Source organism: Papio anubis, chromosome 1, assembly GCF_008728515.1.
Source record: "Papio anubis isolate 15944 chromosome 1, Panubis1.0, whole genome shotgun sequence".
NCBI lineage: Eukaryota > Metazoa > Chordata > Mammalia > Primates > Cercopithecidae > Papio > Papio anubis.
The window spans coordinates 196,069,674-196,093,558 of NC_044976.1; the positions used below are offsets into that span (position 1 = coordinate 196,069,674).

At 43.4% G+C, this 23,885-nt stretch overlaps 1 long non-coding RNA gene and 1 pseudogene across 1 annotated transcript; one reads left to right on the top strand and one right to left on the bottom strand.

Annotated features, from left to right (window-relative positions):
• Positions 1 to 13,130: 13,130 nt before the first annotated feature.
• Positions 13,131 to 13,494, top strand: LOC116271611 (annotated as a pseudogene).
• Positions 13,495 to 17,873: 4,379 nt separating this feature from the next.
• Positions 17,874 to 23,441, bottom strand: LOC116271615. The gene is made up of 2 exons (XR_004180218.1): positions 23,194 to 23,441; positions 17,874 to 19,840 (listed from the first exon to the last, which is right to left on the bottom strand). It is a non-coding gene; the product is annotated as an uncharacterized LOC116271615 (long non-coding RNA).
• Between the last annotated feature and the right edge of the window lie 444 nt (positions 23,442 to 23,885).

Here is a 23,885-nt window from a genome sequence, read left to right on the forward strand (position 1 = left end):
CCGGGTTTACGCCATTCTCCTGCCTCAGCCTCCCGAGTAGCTGGGACTACAGGCACCCGCCACCTCGCCCGGCTAGTTTTTCTGTACCTTTTAGTAGAGACGGGGTTTCACCGTGTTCGCCAGGATGGTCTCGATCTCCTGACCTCGTGATCCGCCCGTCTCGGCCTCCCAAAGTGCTGGGATTACAGGCTTGAGCCACCGCACCCGGCCTGTTCTGTTTCTTCTTTAATGATAGGAACAAAAGTGTAATGTAAGAGAAGAGTTTGAAGTATTATCCTCAGCCACTTTCCTTGGTAAATCTTCCCACCACCTCCTTCCCTCTCCAACTCAGAGAGTAGTGAGGTATTCTTTGCTCACTACCCAGAATGTAGAGAGGCAAGGAGAAAACAACAGAAACCAAAATTTAGCTTCTGTGTTCTTAATACAGAATTTCCAAACTCAACATTTTGGGAGGAAAAAAAAGGAGAGAGGTGGGATGTTTTGAACTCCCCATACGTAACTATTGAATAATGACAAATAAGATTCTTAAAGACATAGGAAATAAAAATTTTGTAATATAAATTGGCTTGGAAGAAGACATGCTGAGCCCTTTTCTTCCACACAGGAGAAAATCTGGGCCAGGTGCGGTGGCTCACGCCTGTAATCCCAGCACTTTGGGAGGCCGAGGCGGGCAGATCACTTAAGGTCAGGAGTTTGAGACCAGACTGGCCAACACAGTGAAACCCCATCTCTACTAAAAAATACAGAAATTAGCCAGGCCTGGTGGTGCACATCTGTAGTCCCAGCTACTCAGGAGGCTGAGGCAGGAGAATCGCTTGAACTCAGGAGGCAGGGGCTGCAGTGAGCCGAGATGACTCCACTGCACTCCAGCCTGAGTGACAGAGCAAGACTCCATCCCAAAAAAAAGAAAAGAAAAGAAAAGAAAAGAAAATCTGAATTCCTTGAGAGACGGAGGAGAGGCAGAGAGGAGAGGGATAGAATTAGACATTGTTGTGGGTCTCTTAGAAGGATCTATGCATCCCCTGCATCCAGCTCCACTCCCACTCCCCAGATTTAGTCATACAATGCTGAAAAGTTTCCCCGGAGCATCTTAGTGCTCTATCAGGACAGTAGAAATAGTAGCTTGTCTTTTCTAAGTAGAGAGGGTCTGCAGTACCCAAACTACTTTCTCATGATCCTGCAATGGTGCTACAGAATCGGGTCGCCCTTGGGAGGGGGCTCTGCAGTAGCGGTGAGGGGGTGAGCAGAGCTGAAACGGCCTTACATTTGGGCAATGAGGCGAGCTGTGATATGACTTTCAGGAACTAATGACCAAGATCAAACATCGTCATGGATGCCAGAGGAGACTATGGGTGCTGTGGATGAGGAGTGTGGCCTGAGAAGTCATAACCACTATGAGCATTAATTGGGACTATTAGATAGGAGAGTTCTTCCAAAGCTTGTGACAGATTGAAGACCTGCTATATGCTCAAGCCTCCTCGGGGTCTAGATAGTCACTGTCACTTGATACTGGGACTTCTGTAGTTCTACCTTGGAAGCTGGAGGTGAAGTCCTCTTTTCTTGCTTTGCTGGAGTCCTCTAAACCGCTTAATTTGTCACCCTACATCCACCATGTCCAATGAACACCATTATAAAAGTAAATGGAGAAGTCACTGTGCTTAGAGAATTTAGCATCTCATGTTCAGGGGCTCATCTTTCCCTTGCTAGAAGTCTGTGCTGTCCCTTCACGATGCCTTTCTTCCCTAAAAGGAAACAATAATATTTGTATCCTATTCATAAGAAGATGGAAGTGCATTACATGAACATGAGCTCTAATGGACTTTAAGTTCTAAGGAAAAAGTTGCTGAACAAGGATAATGTGCTTTTTAAAAACTGACCATTGCACACAGAGCCAGATACTTTAACACTACTGCATTCTTTCTTTCTCTTTTTTTTTCCTACAAGATGTCATATTGTATCTTTGCAAGGCTTCCAGCAAACAGGAGGGCTCATCAATTTCAACCTAAAGCTATTAAAATGTTACTTTGTTAGCAATAATTAAGGTGTGCAGCCAGGGCTCCCTATAGATCACACTCAGAGTCAGGGTCATATTTTTCTCCTATAGCACCTCAGGTATCTTAAATTACCAAGTAGTCAGGGGAGGAGGGGCAAGCTGGGGGTTGGGCAGGAAGGGAGAAAGGGAGGAAGATGCTTGCCTTACACATAAAAGTAGAAATAATAAATGACGCTTTTCCTATGAGAAAAGAAGGGATTGGCATAGGACTGTTCTCCTATGCCAAGCCCTCATAAAAGTTTTTAAAAATATTTTCTCTCAATCTGTTGAAATATTTAAAAACAAATGTTAGTCTGATTTTTTAAAAAAGCATTTTTTAAATTAGACTTTTTAAGTCATCAGAGGCACTAAAATTCTCCTTCAGCTTTGGCTGACAAAATATGTACATTCTATATACCACAGCACCAGGAAACGTTATGTCCTCTATGTCATGTTTTCTTCTTCCTTTTATTTTCCTTCTTAATCTTATTTCCGTCTCCGGATTGTGTCTTTAGCTGCACAAGGAAACTGCACTTCATTGCTCTTTCTTTTTCTGTGCTCTTATTCACCCCATCCACCTCGTAACACTCTCATGAAATCAGAAAGTCATGGAATTTAGTCAAAGAAAGCTTTCTATAGAAAAATCCCTTGTATGAAAATTTGAGGTTGCGGGGTATTCAAAGGAAGGTTCATGGAACCTTGGAACTCAAGTTTACCAGGAAACACTAGAAGCAAAAAAAGGCTGGGACTGTGAAACCCGGAAATAGAGTCAACTGTCTAATGTGAGGCTGATAATGGGTAAAAATATCTTCCTGTTTCTGATTCTCATTCTCCCTGTGTGCATAAGGACTCTAGGGTACAGGAAATACATTGCACTGTACATTGGAGATGTTTATGACCATGAAAGAAATCCAGGATCCTTATGAACCTATGGGGTAGAAGTTCGATGCAATGGAAATAGTTCCAAATGTGGAGATGGGAGTCCTAGGTCTTATTAGCTCTGCGACATTGACCTCAACATCTAAGTATCTCCTTTTTTCATCCATTAAATGGAGATACCTCTTACCTCACAGTGTTATGATAATTAAATCAGATAATGTATGTAAAAGAGCACCATAGATCATAAAGTGGTATCCCAACATTATTTTTGTTAAGTTCTGTGGTAAATTGGGTTCTCTATCCCAATTCTTTGTCCCTGGTCACATGACTGCTTGGACAATGAAATTTGGGCAGACAGTATATCAGCTGCCAATTCCTTGCGTCAGCCTGAGAGGTGCCACACATGGCTGCTCTCCCTCCTGCACCTTGCCATCGTCATGAGAAAAGTATGCCCTGACTAGCTGACTGGTCCTTGAAAGCTGAAAGCTCTAACCTGTACCTTAGGGGAGTGGTTCTCAAATGTTAGTAGCAGAATGACCTAGAAAGCTCATTAAATCACAGATTGCTGGGACCCAGCCCAAGAGATCCTGATGCAGTCGGTCTGGGGTGAGGTCTGATGGTTTGAATTTTAAATAAGTTTCACTGTGTTGGTGATGCTGCTAGTCCAGTTATTTTTGGAATTTGCTCCCTTCTTTCCTCCCCTCCTTCCTTCTTTCTTTCCTTCCATCCTTCCTCCCTCCCTTCCAGTGTATATACCAACCCTCTATCACAGGTCATTTGTGTTCTAAAAGAGACTAATAGGTACAATTTTATCCTATCAATGACTGGTGTGACTGCATTTAAAATTCGGTTTCAAAGTTGCTTCTGAAGAACATTTAAAATAGCTTCTAATTACCAGAGTGAGAACAGAGAGACCGAGTAGCGAAAAGAATGAAGCCTCAGAACCACAGGCTTAGAGATGCCCAATGACGCCCAGACCATAGCAGTCAACTTCCAGGGTAGCTTGAGGACATGTGAGCTAAATCAATGCCCACTGTTGCACAACACTAAGAATCTGTGGTCATTACATAGCAATAACTGACCAACATAAGGTAATTGCTCAAACAAGTCATAGATTGAAGAATATATGATTGTCTTTGCAGTAACCAGGCTTCTGAAAGTGAGGCAAGAGATAACCTCTAGATTATAACTGTTGGGCAGTTCTGAAAGTCTTTAAAATGCCATGGGACATTGATTTTTCCTGGGGAACAATCTCCCGCTTCTTCTATTTATCAAGTTTCCTCTGCTCCATCCTGTTCCTTTGTCTATTTCTCTGCTCTCACTGTAAATGTTCCTAGAGATTTGTCAAATATTTTTCAGAAGCAGATTTGAAGGCATATTCTAAATTCAGCTATACTAGTGACTGATGGAATGAACTTGTTTCCACCTGTAATATGAAAATGATGTACCCAGTGGAGGGAAGAAAGCAGGGAAGAAAGAGAAGGAGGGCGGGAAGGAGGAAGGATGGACTTGCAGAGCCCCATAGAGTCTGAAGAGCTCTCTGTTCAATGACCCACAGCATCAATTTTTATCAATCTCCCTGAGTGTCCACTTGAGGGACAGGAGAACCAATGGGAAGGTAGGACCTCTGCTACTCTAGGTACTATTCTGTGTTTGAGGAACTGGTTATCTGGTGTGGATGTGCAGCAGACAACTTCCTTCTCTAGACTGTAAGCTCCTCAAGGGCAGAGATTTTTGTTCCATTCACTGATGAATCTCAAAAATCTACAGTAGTGCCTGGCACACTAGGCATTCAACAAATATTTGTTGAATTGGAAATGAACTGAATTGCCCTGAGACCAGGCCATGGACAGTTTCTGGAAGTAGCAGGTTTCCAGGCAGATGAACCAACCCCCAGCCTCACAAAGCCAGTGCCCTCTAGTATGGTCACCAACTCACAGCTCCCAGCACTGCCCATCCCCATAACAGCAGTGACACCTGATTTCAAGAGCCAGATATTCCACTTATTATATTCAACTGCTTCTTTTTCTCTTGAATCCTTTTTATTAGTGCTCTCATTTTCCACTTGGCTTCATTTCCTCTAAGCCTTTACCCCTCCATTATTCCTTACTGTGACAACATTATCACACGGCAATTATGACAGTTTTTGCTGTTATGAAGTATTTAATCTGCTTTTCATGTCAACATTGAGATGGAGATGGCATAGTATTTTACACCTTTGGAAACTGAGGCATAGGGGAGATGAGTAATTTGCCCAACATCACCTGGCAAGCAGGTGGTGGAGCTGAAACTTGAGATTGCTAACAGGAGTGTTCGCGCTACTGATCCACACTGCATAAAAAGTGTTTGGTTATTTTCTGGGCCAGTGTTAAGCCTGTGACTCTGGTAAACCCTATTTAGGTCTCTGGGATTATAAAGCAGAATGTTAACTGCCATGCTTCATCAGAGTGACAAAAAGTCTCCCACTTCTAGAAGACTCTACAGCTTGCGAATCACCTTCAAACACAGTCCCATTTGATAATGAAGGACCCTCCCTAGTTAAAGTGATGGCTTTCTTGACTGACTCCCTCAACTTCTGCAAGCAAAAAAAGTACCCAGAATGTCACAGTGATAAATAATGCTACATTGATTCTGCCGCTTTCCAAGTCCCACAGGTCCATGGATTGAGGGGCTGCAGCCCTAAAAAAGTAGATGATTCTGTGTGTCTCAGACTGGGGTCTGAAAGTGAGATCATTGAAAATGGTGCAAGAGTAGGGAGGAAGAGGCAGCAGGAACGGGAAGTCTCCACACCACTGAGGTAAATGCTGACAGGAGTATGCACAGTAAAATATTTTACTACGAAGCAGAATTACTCCAAAGACTGATGGACTTGCTCGCGAGACCCACTCACATTTATGAAGGTCATAAGTTACAGGCGTCCAGCTCACTCACAGGAGCGCAGCCATCACCTTTTATGGGTGAAACTTCCTGCAATATATTAAACTCTCCAGAAAACAGACAGGGGGTTTATGGCAAACGATAACTTTAATGCCCAGAAACCATTCGGTGATTTTGGGAGGATTATTAGTAACAAGGGCAAGATGCTGAGTCGTTTCCAGGCACTAGGCTCTCTCTCTCCTGCCTGCTCATGCCAATCCTCTTTTCTCCTCTGAATGCTGGCCAGAAATGTGGACCCCGAGCCCCACCTACAGTAAAAGGGGATGTGAGGAAGCAGTGGGTGAAAGAGGGCTGACCTTTATTGGCTGAAGAGTAGACATGGCCCTGAAGACAAGAGGGGCCTCATCGGAATCCTTAGGCTGGAACCGAGACTATTGCTGAGAACCTTAAACGACAAGTGGTCACAGAGATACCCAATATCACTGCAACTTGTTGCCAACAATCAGGAGCTGTTCCTGTATGAGTCCCCAACCACCCTTCATTTGGAGGAAGTTATAAAAAGGACAAGGCTGGGGTCACTTTAAGAAATGCTTTGCTCTGCATGATTTAGAAGAATCCCTGAAGGCCTTTTCTATTAAAATCTGAGCACTTTTGAGTTGGTTTGTTCCAAGTCCTCCTCAGAAATGCCTTCTAACCTCAGCTGTCACAGCTGTATGCAGATGGCTGTCGGCTGGTAGAGGGGTTGTCAGAAGGCAGGCCAAAAGATCTGGGCGTGGAGGAGTCTGCAAAATGTCCCATCCAGGAGGCTCAGACTCGGTGACTCCACAGCACATGGCATCTCATTTCCTAGGGTCAGGAAAGGGCAAGAGCACTGGACTGGGAGTCAGGAGTTGTGCATTAAAGTCATAATCTTGGATCATATGCACATCAATCACTGCAACTCTCAGGAGCTTTGTTTCCTGGCCCATAAAAGAGATGGCCAAGATCCTCCCATGGAGTCCTTTATTGCTGTACTCTCTGATCACGACTTCTTGCCTGGGTTCTCACCAAACAAACACTGGCAGCACTCAGAACCAGTTCTCCAAATGGGATTTAGCCATTTTTTGTTTTCTCTATGGAACTTTTTATAAAAAGCACGTTTAGATCATTCTTAGTGACTGAGCATCAAACTTTGGAATCCCCTTGAAGAGAAAAGGGAAGAGGCTGGGTGCGGTGGCTCATGCCTGTAATCCCAACACTTTGGGAGGTTGAGGCGAGATCAAGCCACTGCACTCCAGCCTGCGTAACAGAGTGAGACTCAGTTTCAACAAAAAAAAAAAAAAAAAAAAAAAGAGAGAGAGAGAGAGAGAAGGGAAGAAACAAAAGCAGAAAGTATCCTGTCGGGAAAGTACAAAGACCTGGCTTTTAGTTCTCATGGAGTCTTCAATTGGCTGTGCATTGCTTCTTGAACTGCACTTCTACTTCCTCCTCCATACACTGAGCGGGATAATAACTGCTTACACTTATGACGGTTTACTATGTGTTAGACAGTGTTCCAAGAGCTTTCTATGTGTGTTTTGTATATTCATTTAATCCTCACAACTCTTTGAGGTGGAGATTATTATTATCCCCACTTTACAGAGGGGGAAATCAAAGTGTAGAAAGGTTTGGTAACCTGCTCAAGGTCTTACAGTGAGCAAGAAGCAGAAATTTAAAACTCAGGCTGTCTGGCTCAGAATCCAGCACTATACAGCCGAGATTTTTAAATCCTCTAGGATGCTAGTTCACAAACTCTTGTGTTTATCTGCTGCATCTGTGAAGCGTCACAAACTCTTGTGTTTATCTGTATCATCTGTGAAGCATCTAAAATATTCAGGTTCTGAACTGTCTTCTAGGGATTCTGATTTGGCAGTAATGTGACAGGTTCTAGGACTTCGTATTTGTATCAAATGTCAAAGGCACTTAAATTTGGTGATTGAAAAGTCACAGCACTCTGAGACGCACTGTTCTAGAGTAGCTCCATACGTTTTAGGAGCCTTTGCGGGGAGTTAGGGACAGATTGAGTGGGTGGACGACATCTTCCTGTCTTTGAAGACTTTCCCATCTACTTTGGGAGAAACCCCATAGACAGCATATTAAATCAAAAGGTGGCTTAGAACACCCACCCCTCCCCATCAGGTGGCTGATCCTTTTCATCCCATCCAGGTACAACTCAAACAGTAGCAGCCTCACATCTAGTACACTGGGGCAAGGACTCATCTCCCTGGAGGCCCTCGCCTGTCTGCTGCTTCTCCACTCCCGTGACCTTTGGCTCTCAGCATAGTCCAGGGCTGTGGGGCAGCTCCAGGATTGGGGTCAATGGAGGGGTGGACTCAAGGCAGATTCTACCTCCCTTTCCTTCATGTGAGTGCAAAAGGAAAAGGCAAAGCCATTTGCATCCCAAGGGACAAGCTTTATCCAGGGAGGGTACTCTCTGGTAACTGCTTGAGGAAGTAACCAGGCAGTATGACAAACTATTTGTTTCTCTTCTTTATGAAGGAGAGACTGTCCTTCCAGTTGCTGACAAAAACTTTCACATTCCTTCTGCTTTCCCCCAGTGCACATATGGGAGAAAATGCATACATGAATGTGCACACAGATCAAGCCCTCTCTCCTCCTACCCCCATCTGTGCATCTGAACCAGCCACCTGCACCCACTGTAACCCATCACTCTTTTTCATGGATCTGGCTGTGGCTGTGTGTTTGGTTGTCTGTTAGGGTGTCTCTATTTCCCATCATACCTTTCTGTCTTTCTTTGTTATTAACTCTAGGTCATCTGTTCCTCGAGGACAGGAGTTGATTTCTGCAAACTTCCTTTTGTTATGTTCACATTCAAGTTACCAGGTATGTAGGCCTTTAATACAGACATTGCTCATGGGTGAGATTCATTTGATGCTTCTAGAGTCCAAAGAACTTTCCTTTTATATGCTTACAGCTATCTGTCTTTCAAAAATGTTCTAAAGGGAAAGTTTCTGATGCTATCAGCAAAGTTTGAAAATCACTTGAATTTTTTTCCAGTATCTCTGTTTTAAATAATCCAACATAGTGTTGTCCCCCAGTTTTCTGACACCCCAAACTGTTTGCATGATATTCACCAAATAATTGCCAAAAATATTTAACAGGATTGCACTAAGTTTACCAATGAGACTTAATGACTATGAGTTTTTAAAACAATGAAAGTACATATAAAACACTGTTAGTAGATAAATATTAGTTATCATTAATACTATAATTATTAAACTAATTAATAAGATAATTACTATTTAAAAATTTTTCCCATTGTTAATATCAGTCTAAAATGTGAATTTTTATGAGTTTTCCGATAAATTCATATAACTGAATTTCTAGCCAGTTCACACTTCTTTATCTTGTTCATAAGGATATCATTTAAAATATTGTCAAATGTCTTGCTGAAATAGACATGTAGCATTTTCCTGATATGTCAGTCTAATAATCATAGCAAAATAAAGACATGCATTGGGGATGTATGAATTGTTCAAAGTAAATCTATGCTAATCCTTGAGACTACTCCTTTCTTTTATAAATACTCTTTATGTGTTAATTTTCTATTTGAGAATTTTCCTAAACAATACACATCTATTTTATAGTATGCAGTTTCTAGCTTCAATCATTTTCTCTTTCTTGATAACTTTCATAGGCTTTTACTTTTCTTGTCTCATATTTGATATGGTTTCTCAAAGATCTCGGCTCTTTAGTCCTGTCTGAACGCTGTCTATTTACTAACAAGATGAGAATAAAGTCCTTTCATCTGCACCTAGGCACTAGCACTCCTGTAAAGAGCTGAGGTCTTTTCCTACCACTTCCACAGCTAACTTGGGCTGTAATTCCTTTCTGCTGTGAGGGTCTTATCTTCGAATAAAAATAGAAGTAAATGAAGAGTTAGAAATTGTCCTCCATCTTGGATAAAGTGTAAGCGAGGTTCCGCAAATGCTGAATGCCCTGAAAAGTGCCCATGCCACACGGAATTAGACCAGCAAAGTGCCGTGCCACACAGAATTAGGCCAGCGAGGCATGTTTCTCTCTGAGCATCAGTAGGAATACTTCATCATCCTTAGAACAGCTTGCATGGGAGAAAGTGCTCCTTAAGTTCTGATCTGCTATCCTTCCCAGAATATCTTGGTTCACAAAAGTATGATTCTTTCATTTCATCTGAAATTTCACTTGTTCCTTAAAGAAGCAGAGGCAGAAACAATTTCTGGATGTTTTTCGTTTAAATATGCCGAACAATCTTGTTCAGGAAACACATTCTAGTGTCTAAGCCTCAATTCTGATACTAGAGATTTTAGTTTATGGCTTCTTGTTCTTTCTTCAGTGAGCTGGAGGACATCTCACAAAAACTGACATTCTGTGTTAGGTGATGAATATGCTTCCTATAAATAAAGAATAACGACAGGTTATCTACTGAATGGTAAGTATGATACCAAACACTGCATGCCATGGACTGAATTGTGCCGCCTCCAAATCCATACGCAGAAGCCCTAAGCCCCAGTGTGACTGTGTTTGGAGATTGAGATTTTAAGGAGATAATTAAGGTTAAATGAGGTCATAAGAGTAGGGCCCTGATCTGATATTGATATCCTTATAAGAAGAGACACCAGGCCGGGTGTGGTGGCTCACACCTGTAATCTCAGCACTCTGGGAGGCCGAGGTGGGTGGATCACTTGAGGTCAGGAGTTTGAGATCAGCCTGGCCAAAATGGTGAAATCCCTTCTCTACTAAGAATACAAAAACTAGCCAGGCATGGTGGCAGGCGCCTGTAATCCCAGCTACTTGGGAGGCTGAGGCAGGAGAATTGCTTGAACCTGGGAAGCGGAGGTTGCAGTGAGCCGAGATAGTGCCATTGCACTCCAGCCTGGGTGACAGCAAGACTCTGTAAAAAAAAAAAAAAAAAAGAAAGAAAGAAGAAAGAAAGAAAGAAAGAAGAAAAAGACACCAGAGAGCTAATGCCTTCTCTTCTCCTCCTCCCCCTGCTCATTGTCTTCCCACTCCTCCTTCCCCTGACCCTATCTTATGAAGACACAGCAGGAAGGTGGCCATCTGCAATCCAGAAAGAGAGCCCCCACCAGAAACCCATCCTGCCGGGCCTTGATCTAGGACTTCCAGCCTTCAGAACCACAAGAAAATTAATTTCTGGTGTTTAAACCACCCAGTCTGTGGCATTTTATTACGACAATTTGAGCAGTTGTATATGCTGTGAAAAGAGTATAGCCACTGGATAAGTGCTGTACTTAAATTTTAAACCTAACCAAAGTTAGGCTCTTAATTGTTGGTTGATCTTGGACAAGTGATTATCCTCTTGTCATCCTTCTTCATATGTAAAACAGGGCTAACTTTATGAGGCCTGTCTCACAGAATTGTTTTTTAGATTAAAAGAACAATGTGTGAAGCCAGTTGTTTTCATGCTTTGCTGCAGATTGGAATCATCCGAGGATCTTCTAGAAAATGCCGATGCCTGTCTCTCACCCCCAGTTATTGTGGATTAACTGGTATAGGGCATTGAGAGTTTTAAAATCTTCCCAGGTGATTGAAATATGCAACAAAGTTTGGGAACCAAGGTATTAAAATATTAGATACAGAACAGGTATCTGTTAAATAGTGGCTTTTCCCCCTTTGCTTTTTCTTCCCTGATAATACAGAAGCAATGTGCTTTATTTTTTATATCTGAGTGGAACAAGATGAGTCATTTTGGTAGGAACTGACGGCCTGAACAAGATAAAGCTCTTGCTGTCATGGGGCTGACATTCTCATGGAGCATCTTTTCATATAAATATTGCTTCTATAGTCATCTCCCATGTTTAGACTGTCCAGGTTCCTGAAGATCTGCAGTCTTTGCTAATTTCTCAAATCAGGATGCACACTTGTCTTCAATCTCCCTCTTTTCTTCTCCCCTGCCACCCCTGGCCTCCAGTAAATACACCTCTGGCTAGCACCTATTTCCAGCTTCCAAGTCTCTCAGATCCAGGATAGCTGCTATGAGAAGTAAGTGGATGCACCTCCCAGCTGGTCTGTCACTTGGTGGAAAGGATGCACCTGCCTTCTGCCCCTTGGGGTTATCTCGCAGCTGGGTACTCTCAAGGGACACTCTGCCTCCTTTACTCCTACATTTCAACATGAAATTACTCACTTACCTAACTTCTCATTCTTTGGAGGCAACTTATCTCCAGGACTTGAAAACTAATCAACAACTAGGTATTTGTTTTAGTGCTGGGAATTGCAAAATGACCACTGCCTTTTATCCCTTAGTTCTGATTGTCATTGACTTGCAACATCTCATGAATCAGTTTCTGGGGCAAATCTGCCCTGAGTGGCTTCTTCTCCCAACACCATATTGCTTTCTGGGAGGTCCTTTTGGCATTGTCTTAAATTGAATTCAAGTTATGAATGTGGAATTCTAAAATCACAAGGCACATGGATGGTACCAGAGAAGATGAATGCTGACATTCCACTGGGGTTTGAGCTCCAAGACTGTCCCATAGAAGGGTTTCCAATAGAAATGGAGAAGAGGAGATATAGCAAAACTACCTACAAACTTAAAAAATATATATGCACATCCTCCCCTCTGGTTCTACTCTACTCTGGTTGGCTGAAGGGGAATACTCAATGTGTTTATTTGGGAAAAAAATCTTCATCAACCACTGCATCACTAACTTTGTTATTACCATGCCTTTAAGAATTACTGATTTAGTGACCAAATACACTTGGCTCTAAATAGTTCTTTCCAACCTCTGCTTGATCATTAGAATTATTCCCACAGCTTTTACAAAACACAGATTCCCAGGTCCCACCCCAGATTGCTAAGTCAGAATTTTTTAAAGTATAGTCTATCCTCCATATTCGTGGGTTCTGCATGAACAGATTCAACCGACTTTAAATGAAAAAATGTTGAAAGCAAAGAAAATCACAATAAAACAAAAAATAATAGAAAAATTTAAAAGTATAATATAACAATTATTTATAGCATTTACATCTTATTAGGTATTATTAGTAATCTGGAGATGATTTAAAGTATACAGGAAAATGTGTATAGATTATATGCAAATACTAAGCCATTTTATATGAGGATGTTGAACATCTGAGGATTTTGGTATCCGAGGGAGTCCTGGAACCAATTCCCCCAGGATACCAAGGGACAACTGCAGTATCAGAAGATTGTAATTAGGAAAAAAAAGCTCCAGGTGATTATGGCATTAGCCAGGGCTGAGAAGCATTGACATGGTAAGTAAGAGCCTGGATGTTGCTTTTCTCTTCCCGCCATCTTGGCTCCTGTGGAGGCCTGCTGGGAACAGGACTTCTAAAAGAAAATATGTTTGGGAGGCTGTGGTCCAAGGCCGTTTTTACTGGCTATGAGCGGGGTCTCCAGAACCAAAGGGAGCACACAGTTCTTCTTAAAGCTGAAGGTGGTTATGCCCGAGATGAAACAGAATTCTCTTTGAACTAGAGATGCGCTTACGTATACAAAGCAAAGAACAACATAGTGACTCCTGGCGGCAAACCAAACAAAACCAGAGTAATCTGGGGAAAGTTAACTCGGGCCCACGGAAACAGCAGCATGGTTCGTGCCAAATTCCAAAGCAATCTTCCTGCTAAGGCTATTGGACACAGAATCCGAGCGATGTTGTACCCCTTAAGGATTTAAACTAAGGAAAAGTCAATAAATAAACGTGGATTTGCGCTCTTAAAAAAAAAAAAAAAAAAGAGCCTGGATGTTGCACCCAAATGTGGAATAAATCTCTGTAGGTGTTGCAGCACCTAACACTTTACATCTGAGAGGTGCTCATAAATCATAATCAAAAGTTGCCATTATTGAGAACCTGTTGTATGTATGTAATGTACCGGGCGCTTTATATGCATTATTTCACTCAGTTCTCACAATAATCAACTTCATGCATAAAGTTCAGAGAGATTAAGGCTCCCTGTGTCAGAATCCAGATTGCGACCCAGGACTGATTCCACAGTTCATGCCTACTTCACGCCATATTCTCCCCACCCCATGAGTGTTCAATGCAGCAAGATTCATCAATCTTTTAGCCCCTCCTAAAAACCAGACCCCCTAGTCTCAAATGAACAGTCATTCACTGCCTCACACACACCTAAAATTAAGACACTTAAGCATGCAAAGGCAGATGAAAACTGCACAATTCCTGGTAAATGTCTGCATGGGAGCTTTTGGGTGGCCAAAAATAGGTGACTTCCAAGCATTCATCATCCCGTGGGCATATACAGCACCTCAGAACAGGACTGACTAGGAAGGGCTGGCATCCAGAGTTTGAGGACCCAGGAGGAAGCACACTGGTGATTTAAGGGGCAAAATTTGAATTGCAAAGGGAAAGACTTGGAAGGATTCTAGTATGAAGCAAACTGCTTGCTGAGTTATCACTTTTTTCTCCTAGAGAGCGTTTCATAAAGTACACATCTTTAATGCCCTAGAGTGGCATTTTACAGTTAACCACAGGTCCCACATGTTGGTTTACACGTGAAAGTAGACATGTGATATTGAGATCCCTAGAATGGACATGTGCAATAAGGTAGGCAGATGCTGAATTCAGAGAGGTCAACTAAGGGTGACTGGGTAGATGCAGGCAAGGTCCAGAGACCTGTAAGTTAAGGAAGCTGCTCCAGCCAGAAAATGATACTGGGCTTGGCTGGGTGTGATGGGTTCTGGGCTGACAGACCATGGATGGAGACAGAAAGCTGACAAAGGTCATTGAAGGCCTGAAGGCAAATCAGGAGACCTCTCAGTCCCTGTAAATCATTAGTATCTCTAAGTGCTATAATCAATCCACCCCCCAGAGAATTCTGTGAATTAGAGTCAGAGAATCTTCCAGTTTTCCAGATGGAGGCAGCTGGAGAAGATGTGAAACCGTAGCTTAACCTGTCTTTCCTCTGTGCACATGCATAGACATATACACACATGTGTGCATACATACACACACTCACCAGACCCCTGCCACTTCATATGCACATCACTCCATCACCTGGTCCTTCTTTCAGGACATCCCCTTATTTTCTCGTTTTAAGCACCCTAAAGGACCCCAGTGTGAGTGAAGATTCGGAACAACCTCAGCTGAGTCTGAGGCTGAAGTCAGGTGATGTTTGCCATGCCCGGTGGCTTCATCACGGTGTCCAGGAGCAATTGAATGAGAGTCCAAGAGTAAAGAACACGTCATGAGGAAGGCAGTTGTCTATTCAGAGATGCAGGGAGGCAGAGAATCCTTCCAACAAAGTGCATTCCTGCCTTTTAGTTCATTCTGGTGCTGTCATTGATCCAGAAACTGAGTCTTAACCCCTCATTTGTCCAGAAGTACATCTCCCCTTGATTGGGTAAATGGTGCCCAGTGATACAGTGAGATCTTCACAGGGAAGTTTTTTGCCTCTCATTGCTTTGCATGTTAAAAGGCTCTTAGTTCATCTTAATTAAAAGATCATGGGCACCGCACCTACTCTCTGGGAACACGTCATACAGCTTCCTTGTGTTTAAGAGAGAGGGCTTCCACACTTGACAACAGGTTGGCAGGAATAGTGGGATGAAGAAAAAGAAGAGGTTAAGGGTGACGCCCAGATTTCTCAGTTAGGCAACATAGCTGAGGGTGTGTGGTGACCAACGTAGTATTTTCATAAGTAGAAACTGATTTTTCAGGAGGACACGTAACCATCTACTGACCTGCTTCCTCTGCACGTGACTCCTCCGGATCTTTCCTGCTCCTGTCCTCCACTGCTTTCCTCTCATTCCTACTAGCCTCTTAGCAATCAGACCCTTTCTCCCCCTCCTACTCTCCCTGCCTTGTGATAGCTCCCACTGTTAATCCCCTAATAAATACCTTACACTTAGGTGTATGTCCCAGTGAGTTCTTCAAAACACTTTCACATACATCCTCTTGTCTTCCCTGCAAAACAACCTTCCTCTTTCACCGAAAAGGCACCCTCATAGGTTTGCTTTTCCCCAAATAGTAAAAAACGTGAAGACTGCTGTTTTTTGGCTGTTTTCCTTGTGTGTTTCTTTCTGTTCGTTTTGTCAGTCTATCTGACTTATTGTTGCTTTATTTTAGGTTCTGCATTACTCACTGGCAAAGGCTAGTGCATACTATGCTCAAAGCAGCAAGCACTGAGAATGCTGGGAATTCGGGATCATGTTAGTCAGGAGTAGAGTTTACTGTACTAGACCCATGCACTTAGAGGTGTCTGAAATGGCCCAAGCTGCTTTAGGAGGTGGTGAGACCCCCAACCAGTGGAGGTGTTCAAATAGCAACAGGATGGCTTTTCCATATGTTGTAGAGGAAATGACGGATAGAGCAGGTTAGATTGAAACCCCCTATACCTCCTATTAACTTCTCTGATTTTCTCATTACATGAAAATATTGGCCAAAATTTTGTGGCAAAGAATATCTGAGGGTTTTGTTTTAAGAGAAACCTTTTGTGCATGTAAATTTTGATAGGCCCTCCCCCTTCAAAGTAGCCTTGGGTGAAATGTTTTGGTCTTCATTCAGTTTTTCCTTCCTTTAGCACTACATAGTGCCAGCCAGGTCTTAAAGCAAATGCCTGTTGGTAACTTCTGAAGGCAAAGCCCTTCCCATGGAGCCAGATCCCTCAGCCAGAAGCTAGTGAGTCAGTAAAGGCCAGGCAGGAGAATCGACGGCCCCCTCATGCTCCTGGACTGATTAGTTCTCCCTGTCTTTTGCTTTCTTTTTAAACCTCCTGGCACTTTAAAAATCCAGTCCTCAGCATGCTCCTGGACCCTTTCCCCAAGCATCATTTAGTCTCAGAGAAAGAAAACCATTTTCATGTTAGCCTAAGGAAGCATTTCCCGAAGTGTGATTAGGGGAACACTTGCCTTAATAGGTGCTTCTGGTAAACAGGTCCTTCTGCTCAAATATTACTGCCCGTGTTCTTTCCCTTTGGAAGGTTTCAATGTGCATTTGCGTGTTAAAAGCTTTGAGAAATCCTGCACAAAGAAACCTATTGCAGTTTGTTAACCCAGAATTTGCCAAATGTATTTGATCATAGAAATACTTTTCTAGAACATTTATTTTGGAAGTGGAGGAGCGGGAGGGGAATGGGGCTATGGCAAATCAGTTGGTATCTGGAATATCTGCAAAGTGTGGCCTGAACAAGGCAAAAAGATGAGTATATCATTCACAATTAAGGGAAATGATTTCGGTTTCTGGATTATGTATTGTTTGGAGCGAATATTCCATGGTGCCCACCTCCACCTCCAGGCACATTGGCATAAGTGAGGGAGAGTTGACAATATTATCAGTCTTTCAGCAACAGCAAGCCCTAGGTGCCTCCCTCTGGAATTAGTCTTTGATGAGTGTTATTGACTTAGCTCCAAGTTGCTGGCTATTCAGGGCAGGATAACCTTCATCTTCACAACGGTGCCCAGGTCGTGCCTGCAGCTTCCTCTGGGAGCAAGGGTATTTCATCTTCCAACTCCAGGGCATTTGTCCTGCAGCACCTGGAGTAGAATGATAACTCCTGCCATGGGATGCTCCTGGCAATTCACTTGGCAGGAGTGAGGGGCTCAGAGGCTCTCTTCACAAATCTCTAAATCAACTGGCCATGCAGATGCGGGAACAGTAGCAGCTGTTTCAGAGGCAAGGGCCATTCATCTTCTACCTTTTATTCTCTTGTTTCTGGAGAACCTGGAAGAGTGACATTGTCTGCCACCCAGCATTGCCTACGTGAGCGCTCACTAAGGTTCACACAGGACGATGTAATACGCTGGGTACCTTCAGAAAGCTTCCACGTGGAGGGCAGGGTTCTTTCATGAAAAGGCCTTAGAAGCACAAAGGTTCTGTTTTAAAAGAGCTCATGAAATCCAAAGTTCCTGCTCTGCAGTTTCTGTGGTCACTAGTCAATACAAATCAGAAATGAATTGTGCCCAGTCCTGTTCTAAGAACTGAGGGAGGTTCAGAAAAAAAGTATAAGATGGTGAATCTGAGCTTCTGGTTGAGTAGTGGTGGTAATACCTAGGGGAGGTCTCAGGGAAGGGCTTTAGTTATCCCCCACTAATCTCTACCCTCCTCTTGAACCACTAAATAAGCCTGAGATTTATTTTTTTGAAGGAAGATTTGCCTGGTTCACATGGTTCAACACCTCCACATGGGTGTTTAAAAGAAATCACACATGTAACATCTCCAAAGCTAAACTCTTCTCTGGCCTGCACATTCCCAGTCTTCATCTCAGTTGACAAGTGACACTATCCTTCTTTAGAGAAGCCTTCGAGTCATTCCTGAGTGGAGTCAGGCTACTATCTGTTAGTAAGTCCTGTTGGGTCTACCTCCAAAAAGAGCCAAGATTTACCCCCAAAAGAGCCAAAATCTAACCAGGCTCATAACCTTCACTTCTTGCACCCTTGTCTAAGTCGTCTTCCTCTCTCACCCAGTTTTACAACAACAGTCTCCTGACAGATCCTCCTGTTTCTGCCTTTGCCCACATTTACAGTCTGTCCTCAACCCAATGCAAGAACGACTCTTAAAATGAGAAGTCAGAAAATGGGATTTCTCTGTCCCAAACACTTTCAGGATCATGCTTTCTTGTGCAGGGAATAAGCCACTGTACTTTGGTTACCTCCACAGTCCTCCATGGTCTGCCCCTCCTACTACCTCTGGTTTTGTTCCCTAGCACATGTCTTTTTCCTTCTGCTCCAGTCATATCATCCCCAAATCTCCAGCACAGTCTTCCTCAGTACCTTGTGCTTGTTATTCCTTCTACCTGGAAGCCTCTTTGCTCAAGATATCTACATGGCTCAACCCCTCACCTTTGTTAGGTCTTTGCTTAAGGCTCTCTCTCCCCACCTTATATAAAGCCCTCACTATCTCCCTTTGCTGCTTTATTTTTCTAACATTTATCACCATCTGCCACAGTGTATAGTTTACGTTTATGTCTCCTCCACTCCCCATTAGTATCTAACCTCCTTGAGGGCATTTTTTTTATTCTGTTTGATTCCGTTTCAAGGAACAGGGCCCAGCATATAGAAGGCACTCAACAAATATTCACTGAATAAAGGAACCAAAGAATAGTAACATTGTGTATATCAATATACCACATGAGGCAGGTGCTATGTATATGATTTCATTTCATCTTCACAACCTCCCAAAAAGCTAGATATTCTAATTATGCATCCCACCACAATTAACCACAAGAAAACCCAGGCACAGAGAGGCTAAATGACTTGCATTCAATCAGCAATGGTCACAATCACATTTCAGACTCACACCTATCTACCTCCTAAATTCATGTTCCCAACCGCTCTACTCAATTCCTCCCACTTACAGTCCTCCAGACAACCAGAGCTACTGGGATCTCCAAGGAAAGAGAAATGGATTGTCACAGTGGGAGATCTGCAAAAGCTTCCCCCAGGAGATAGAATTTGATGCGGACCTTAGCAGATGAATACATTCTAACAGGTAGAGAAAATAGCAGGTGGCATTCTAAGCTGGGGAGAAGCATGAGAGGTATGGAAGTAGAGCAATTCAAATGTGTTCATCCAGGGGTGGCTTAGATAGGCAACCTCCTCATCCCAGTTTGCCTTTGTTGCCTTGGTTAGAACTTCCTGGTTCTAGCACCAACAATCCTGTGTTCTGGGAAAACTGGGACAGAGGGTCCCCTAAGTGACAAATGGATCAGGTTTAATAGGGTAGAGCGTTGATCATGCACATTGTTGAGGAAATATTGAAAGTAAAAGTGGAAAAGAGCTTTGAGGCTGAGGAAATGAGTTTGGTGCTCATTGTGCCAGTAAGGGGAAACCTTTGGAGGTTTTGAGAAGGGGATGATGTGTGGAAACACAGGGTTACATGAAACAGGCAAAGCCAATACTAACCTGATTGTGGTGAAGTACTGCCTTGTATAGGGTCGACCATGGATGCCAGAGGAGCTGACAGTAGAGAGAGACCAATCAAGTGTGGACTCAGCTATCCCAGGTGCTTTCAAGGAGCTGCTGCCTCTTGAAATTGGCATTTCCCCCTCTGCTTACAGTTCTCCAATCCTTTTTACATCTGTTGCCAACACCATCTCCTGGGCATGGATAGAGGTATGTCATTTTCCATGTCTTTGCGTCCATAAGTATTTATAAACCTTGGAGACCCAGGGAAAGCCCCTGTTTTGGGCTTCATTTCACATTTTCTCATCAACTCAAGCTTCTCTTTGCTCAGGCATGGACCTATGAGCTGCTTCCTTCTAGAGTGGCAGGTCTTGTGCCCAAGGTCCTCTCAGATCTTGTGCACTGGGTTGCTTTCATATGAGAACTTTTCATCCTCTTTTGTGAGTTCTACACTTACTAATTCAATGGAAAGCCCTTATTTAAAGAACAGTGTGAGTGCAGTGTCCATGCATGTTTAAATAGATGAGAAAGAAGTACTGGACAGTCTGCGAGTGGCCTTCACCCTTGGAGAGATCTATGCTCATCTCTATAAACCGCACACAAGGCAACGGTGCCGGATAAAAAACAACCAAAATAAATGCATCTGATAGTTTGTTTCTCAGTGTGGCATACGTAACATCAAATACAACAGTCCTACCATCAGAGGTCCTCAGCACTTCATGAACTACATAGCAAGGGAAGTAAGGCCTCAAACAAACTGTTGTTCAACTGTGATAAGCAAACTCGGCTCCTGGTCGAGCAGAAAACTGTCCTCTGTTCTCACAGATATCTTACACACACACACACAGACACACACACACCCCTACCTGTTTCTTTTTTAAATCTTCAGAACATACAAAGAAATTTTGTCTTAAAAATTGGCTGGGCATGGTGGCTCATGCCTGTAATAGCAACACTTTGGGAGGCTGAGGTGGGCAGATCACTTGAGGTCAGCAGTTGAAGACCAGCCTGGCCAACATGGTGAAACCTCGTATCTACTAAAAATATTAAAAAAAAAAAAAAAAAATTAGCTGGGCGTGGTGGCTCACACTTGTAATCCCAGCTACTCCTCCAAAGGCTGAGGCAGGAGAGTTGCTCCAACTCGGGAGGTAGAGGCTGCAGTGAGTGGAGATCACACCACTGCACTCCAGGCTGGGTGACAGAGTGAGACTCTGTCTCAAAAAAATAGATAAACAAAAAATAAATAAATACAAATAAATACAAGGTCCACAGAAATAACTGACCTCAGTGCCTAGGAAATCATTTGCCTCCAGTTTCCTTCAGGCTTCACTCAGAGGTCAGGAAGCCAGAGCTCAGTTCTTCCTAGCTGTACCTCAAGCTTAATTTGCTAGGTGAATAGGAGATGGTGTCCAGCAATTGTAATGAAAGCAAGCTCTTCAAATGGAGCAACTGTAGTCTGCACCATGAGACGTCTTGGAATCAGCCAGACTCGCCCTCCATCCCACCATGCTTTCTCAGGTGATGAGGATGGAAACACAAAAAGAGGCTCCGGCATTATAGAACCCTGATGGGTGGTGGCAAAGGATGGAACCCAGAACTGGCCAAGCTTCTAGTTCTTTCCTCCATTTCCCCCACTCATTTCAATGTTGCTGATTTGCATTCAGAAGGAGCTGAATTCAGTCTGGATGCATCAGTTACTAGCTGCGTGAATTGAGTAACTTACTTAACTTCTAAACTTAAGTTTATTCATGTATAAAACAGGGAAAGTTTCTTGGTAATCTGAAAATTGCTATGGAGTTGTTGTAAGAACTTAGTATAGTACCTAGTATATAGTAAGAGGTCAGAAGTAGTAACTGGAATTACTATGCCTTTGGCTAGTCTATTTTCTTGCTTCCTCTATTCTTACTTCTCCTGCTCACCCATCTCACACCCTAACTTCAACTCCCAACCCAGGGTCGGTAAACTGAAACTTGCTTTCACCTGCCATTGATTGATTTGTGAGATGGGCTGCCTCACAAAACCACTCTCAGATATTTAACTGAATTTGAAATTTAAAACCATCTCTTATTCATGTGTGGCTCAGACATTGCTTTGAACCTGGTTAGTTCAAGAATTTTTTTTTTAAGATGGATATATGTTTAAAAAGCTCACAAGTCCTCTTGGGCACCAAATGGCTCTTTGGAAAGAATCCTGTGACAAGTTAAGTGTAAATGAACCAGAAACATAGAGATTAAATTCCTCCTGAAATACTCTTGGGTGTGGAAATTAAGAAAAAAGCAATTGCAAGATGTCTCCAGTTCTGCAGACCTGCTTGCAGCTGGCTTCCCTTAAGGCTGCCTGCTGAGCTGTGGGAAGAGCTCGGCTGGCTCGGCCAGGCCTCCGGGGTACCCCTGCAGCCGTGGGGTTACTTATTCCTGAGATGGGGCAGCGGAGGCAATTTGATGGAGGCGACTTTCATTCTAACTGCTCTTCCGGCAAAGCTCCTCTCTGGGGACCTCAGACTGGCACCTTTCACCATTGTTAAATTCACTTAAGATAAAAGCGACACCAGGCAAATGACAAGGGAAGAGCCATTAAGGGATGAGCGTAAGCAGTGACTGACAGGCAGGCTCTGTGAAGCGCTCAGCTGCCAGCCCCAGCCTTGGCAGGAATCATCACCCCGAGTGCCTCCCCTAGCCAGCGCTTGACAAATGGGCAAGATTCAGTCCAAGCCTATGGGCTCAGCCCTTTGTTTCCCAGAGCCTCAGCCTCCATGCCTATTCACCCACACACTACCAGCCCCTCCACCCAGGAACAGCATCAGCAACTACGCAGAGAGGAGCCTATTGCTGCTGAAGGTGAGAGGCTGTCCTCTGCTGCTTTCAGGTGAGTGCCTGCGGTGGTGAGCCACGGAGCGTGGACTACGAATTCATTCACTGCATAGTCAGGAGAGACAATATGAAGATTGAAAACAGCAAACCATAGAAAATACGCACTCTGCCAAGTCTGTCTTTTATACTGTTGTTTTTCGGTCCAAGTACAAAATTATGTTGGCCATCTTGGTCTTTTCTTGGGATTGTGCACAAGGACACCCAATGGGGCTCTTTGCTGAGATACACTCACCATGCAAGCGGGCTCATACAGGTGTGCAGCAACCCTGGCTCTGAGTAAATTACTGGCTAAATAATGTTTCTCTTTTTATTAAGGTGACTTCTTTTACTGAAAAAAATTAGAAAGTACAAAAATAAAAACCTACAAAGAACAATGGCAATCTCATAGAAGGTCCGCAATTGTTAACATATTATTGCATTTCTTAAGTGCGAGGTCTCCATAGCCAGATTGCATGGGGTCCTATTCTCGCTCTGCCACCTCTCAGCTGTGTAAGCTTGGGAGAGTTACTTAACTTCTCTGTGCTGTGCTTTCATTTCCGCATCTTTAAAATGAAGATAAGTATAGAACCCACCTCATGAAGTTATTGTAAGCATTAAATGAGTTAAAAACACAAAGCTCAGAACACTACAAAGACTCATTAAATGTTAGCTGTTATCATGCACCAATTTTCACTAACCTGTCATTGTAGTTGTGATTCCATTATATCAGTGGTTCTCTGCCTGGGGAGATTTTAACCCCAGGGGACATTTGACAATATCTGGAGACGTTTTCGGTTGTCACAACTAAATGAGTTGGGACTACTGTCATCTAGTGGGTAGAAGCCAGAAATGCTACTTATCTTCCTACAATGCACAGGATAGCCCTCAATGACAAAGAATTGGCCACTCAAAAATGTCAACAAGTGCCAAGGTCGAAAAACCTACATTAGGTTACTACACACATTGCGACAGATCCCAGCCCCGACTTGCTCCCTGTGGATTTCAGCTGTCCCTCGGGGCATGTCTTGTAGGATCCTGGAGTCTCACACATGCTCGGGAACACAGCTCTTTCCTGCTCCAGCCTGCCTGCCATCCGTGCTGCTGCTGTTCTCCATAAGATGGCTCCTTCGGTGGGCACAGCTACCCTGTGCTGGTGCCAGCCTGAAACGAGTGGGAGGGTGGGGAGAGGCTGACCAGTGACCCTCTCTTAAATCTAAGGCCCATCTTGTTCCTTAGATCCTGAAGTGGCATAGTTGGTGCCCAGAGGCTAGCAAACTTTTACCAACACAGTTCTTCAGCTTTTCTCCCTAACTTCTCTCTCAGTTGAGACTCAAAACCTGACTGGCTGGGTTTTGAAACAGAGTCCATGCCATTGAAATCGCTCCCACCT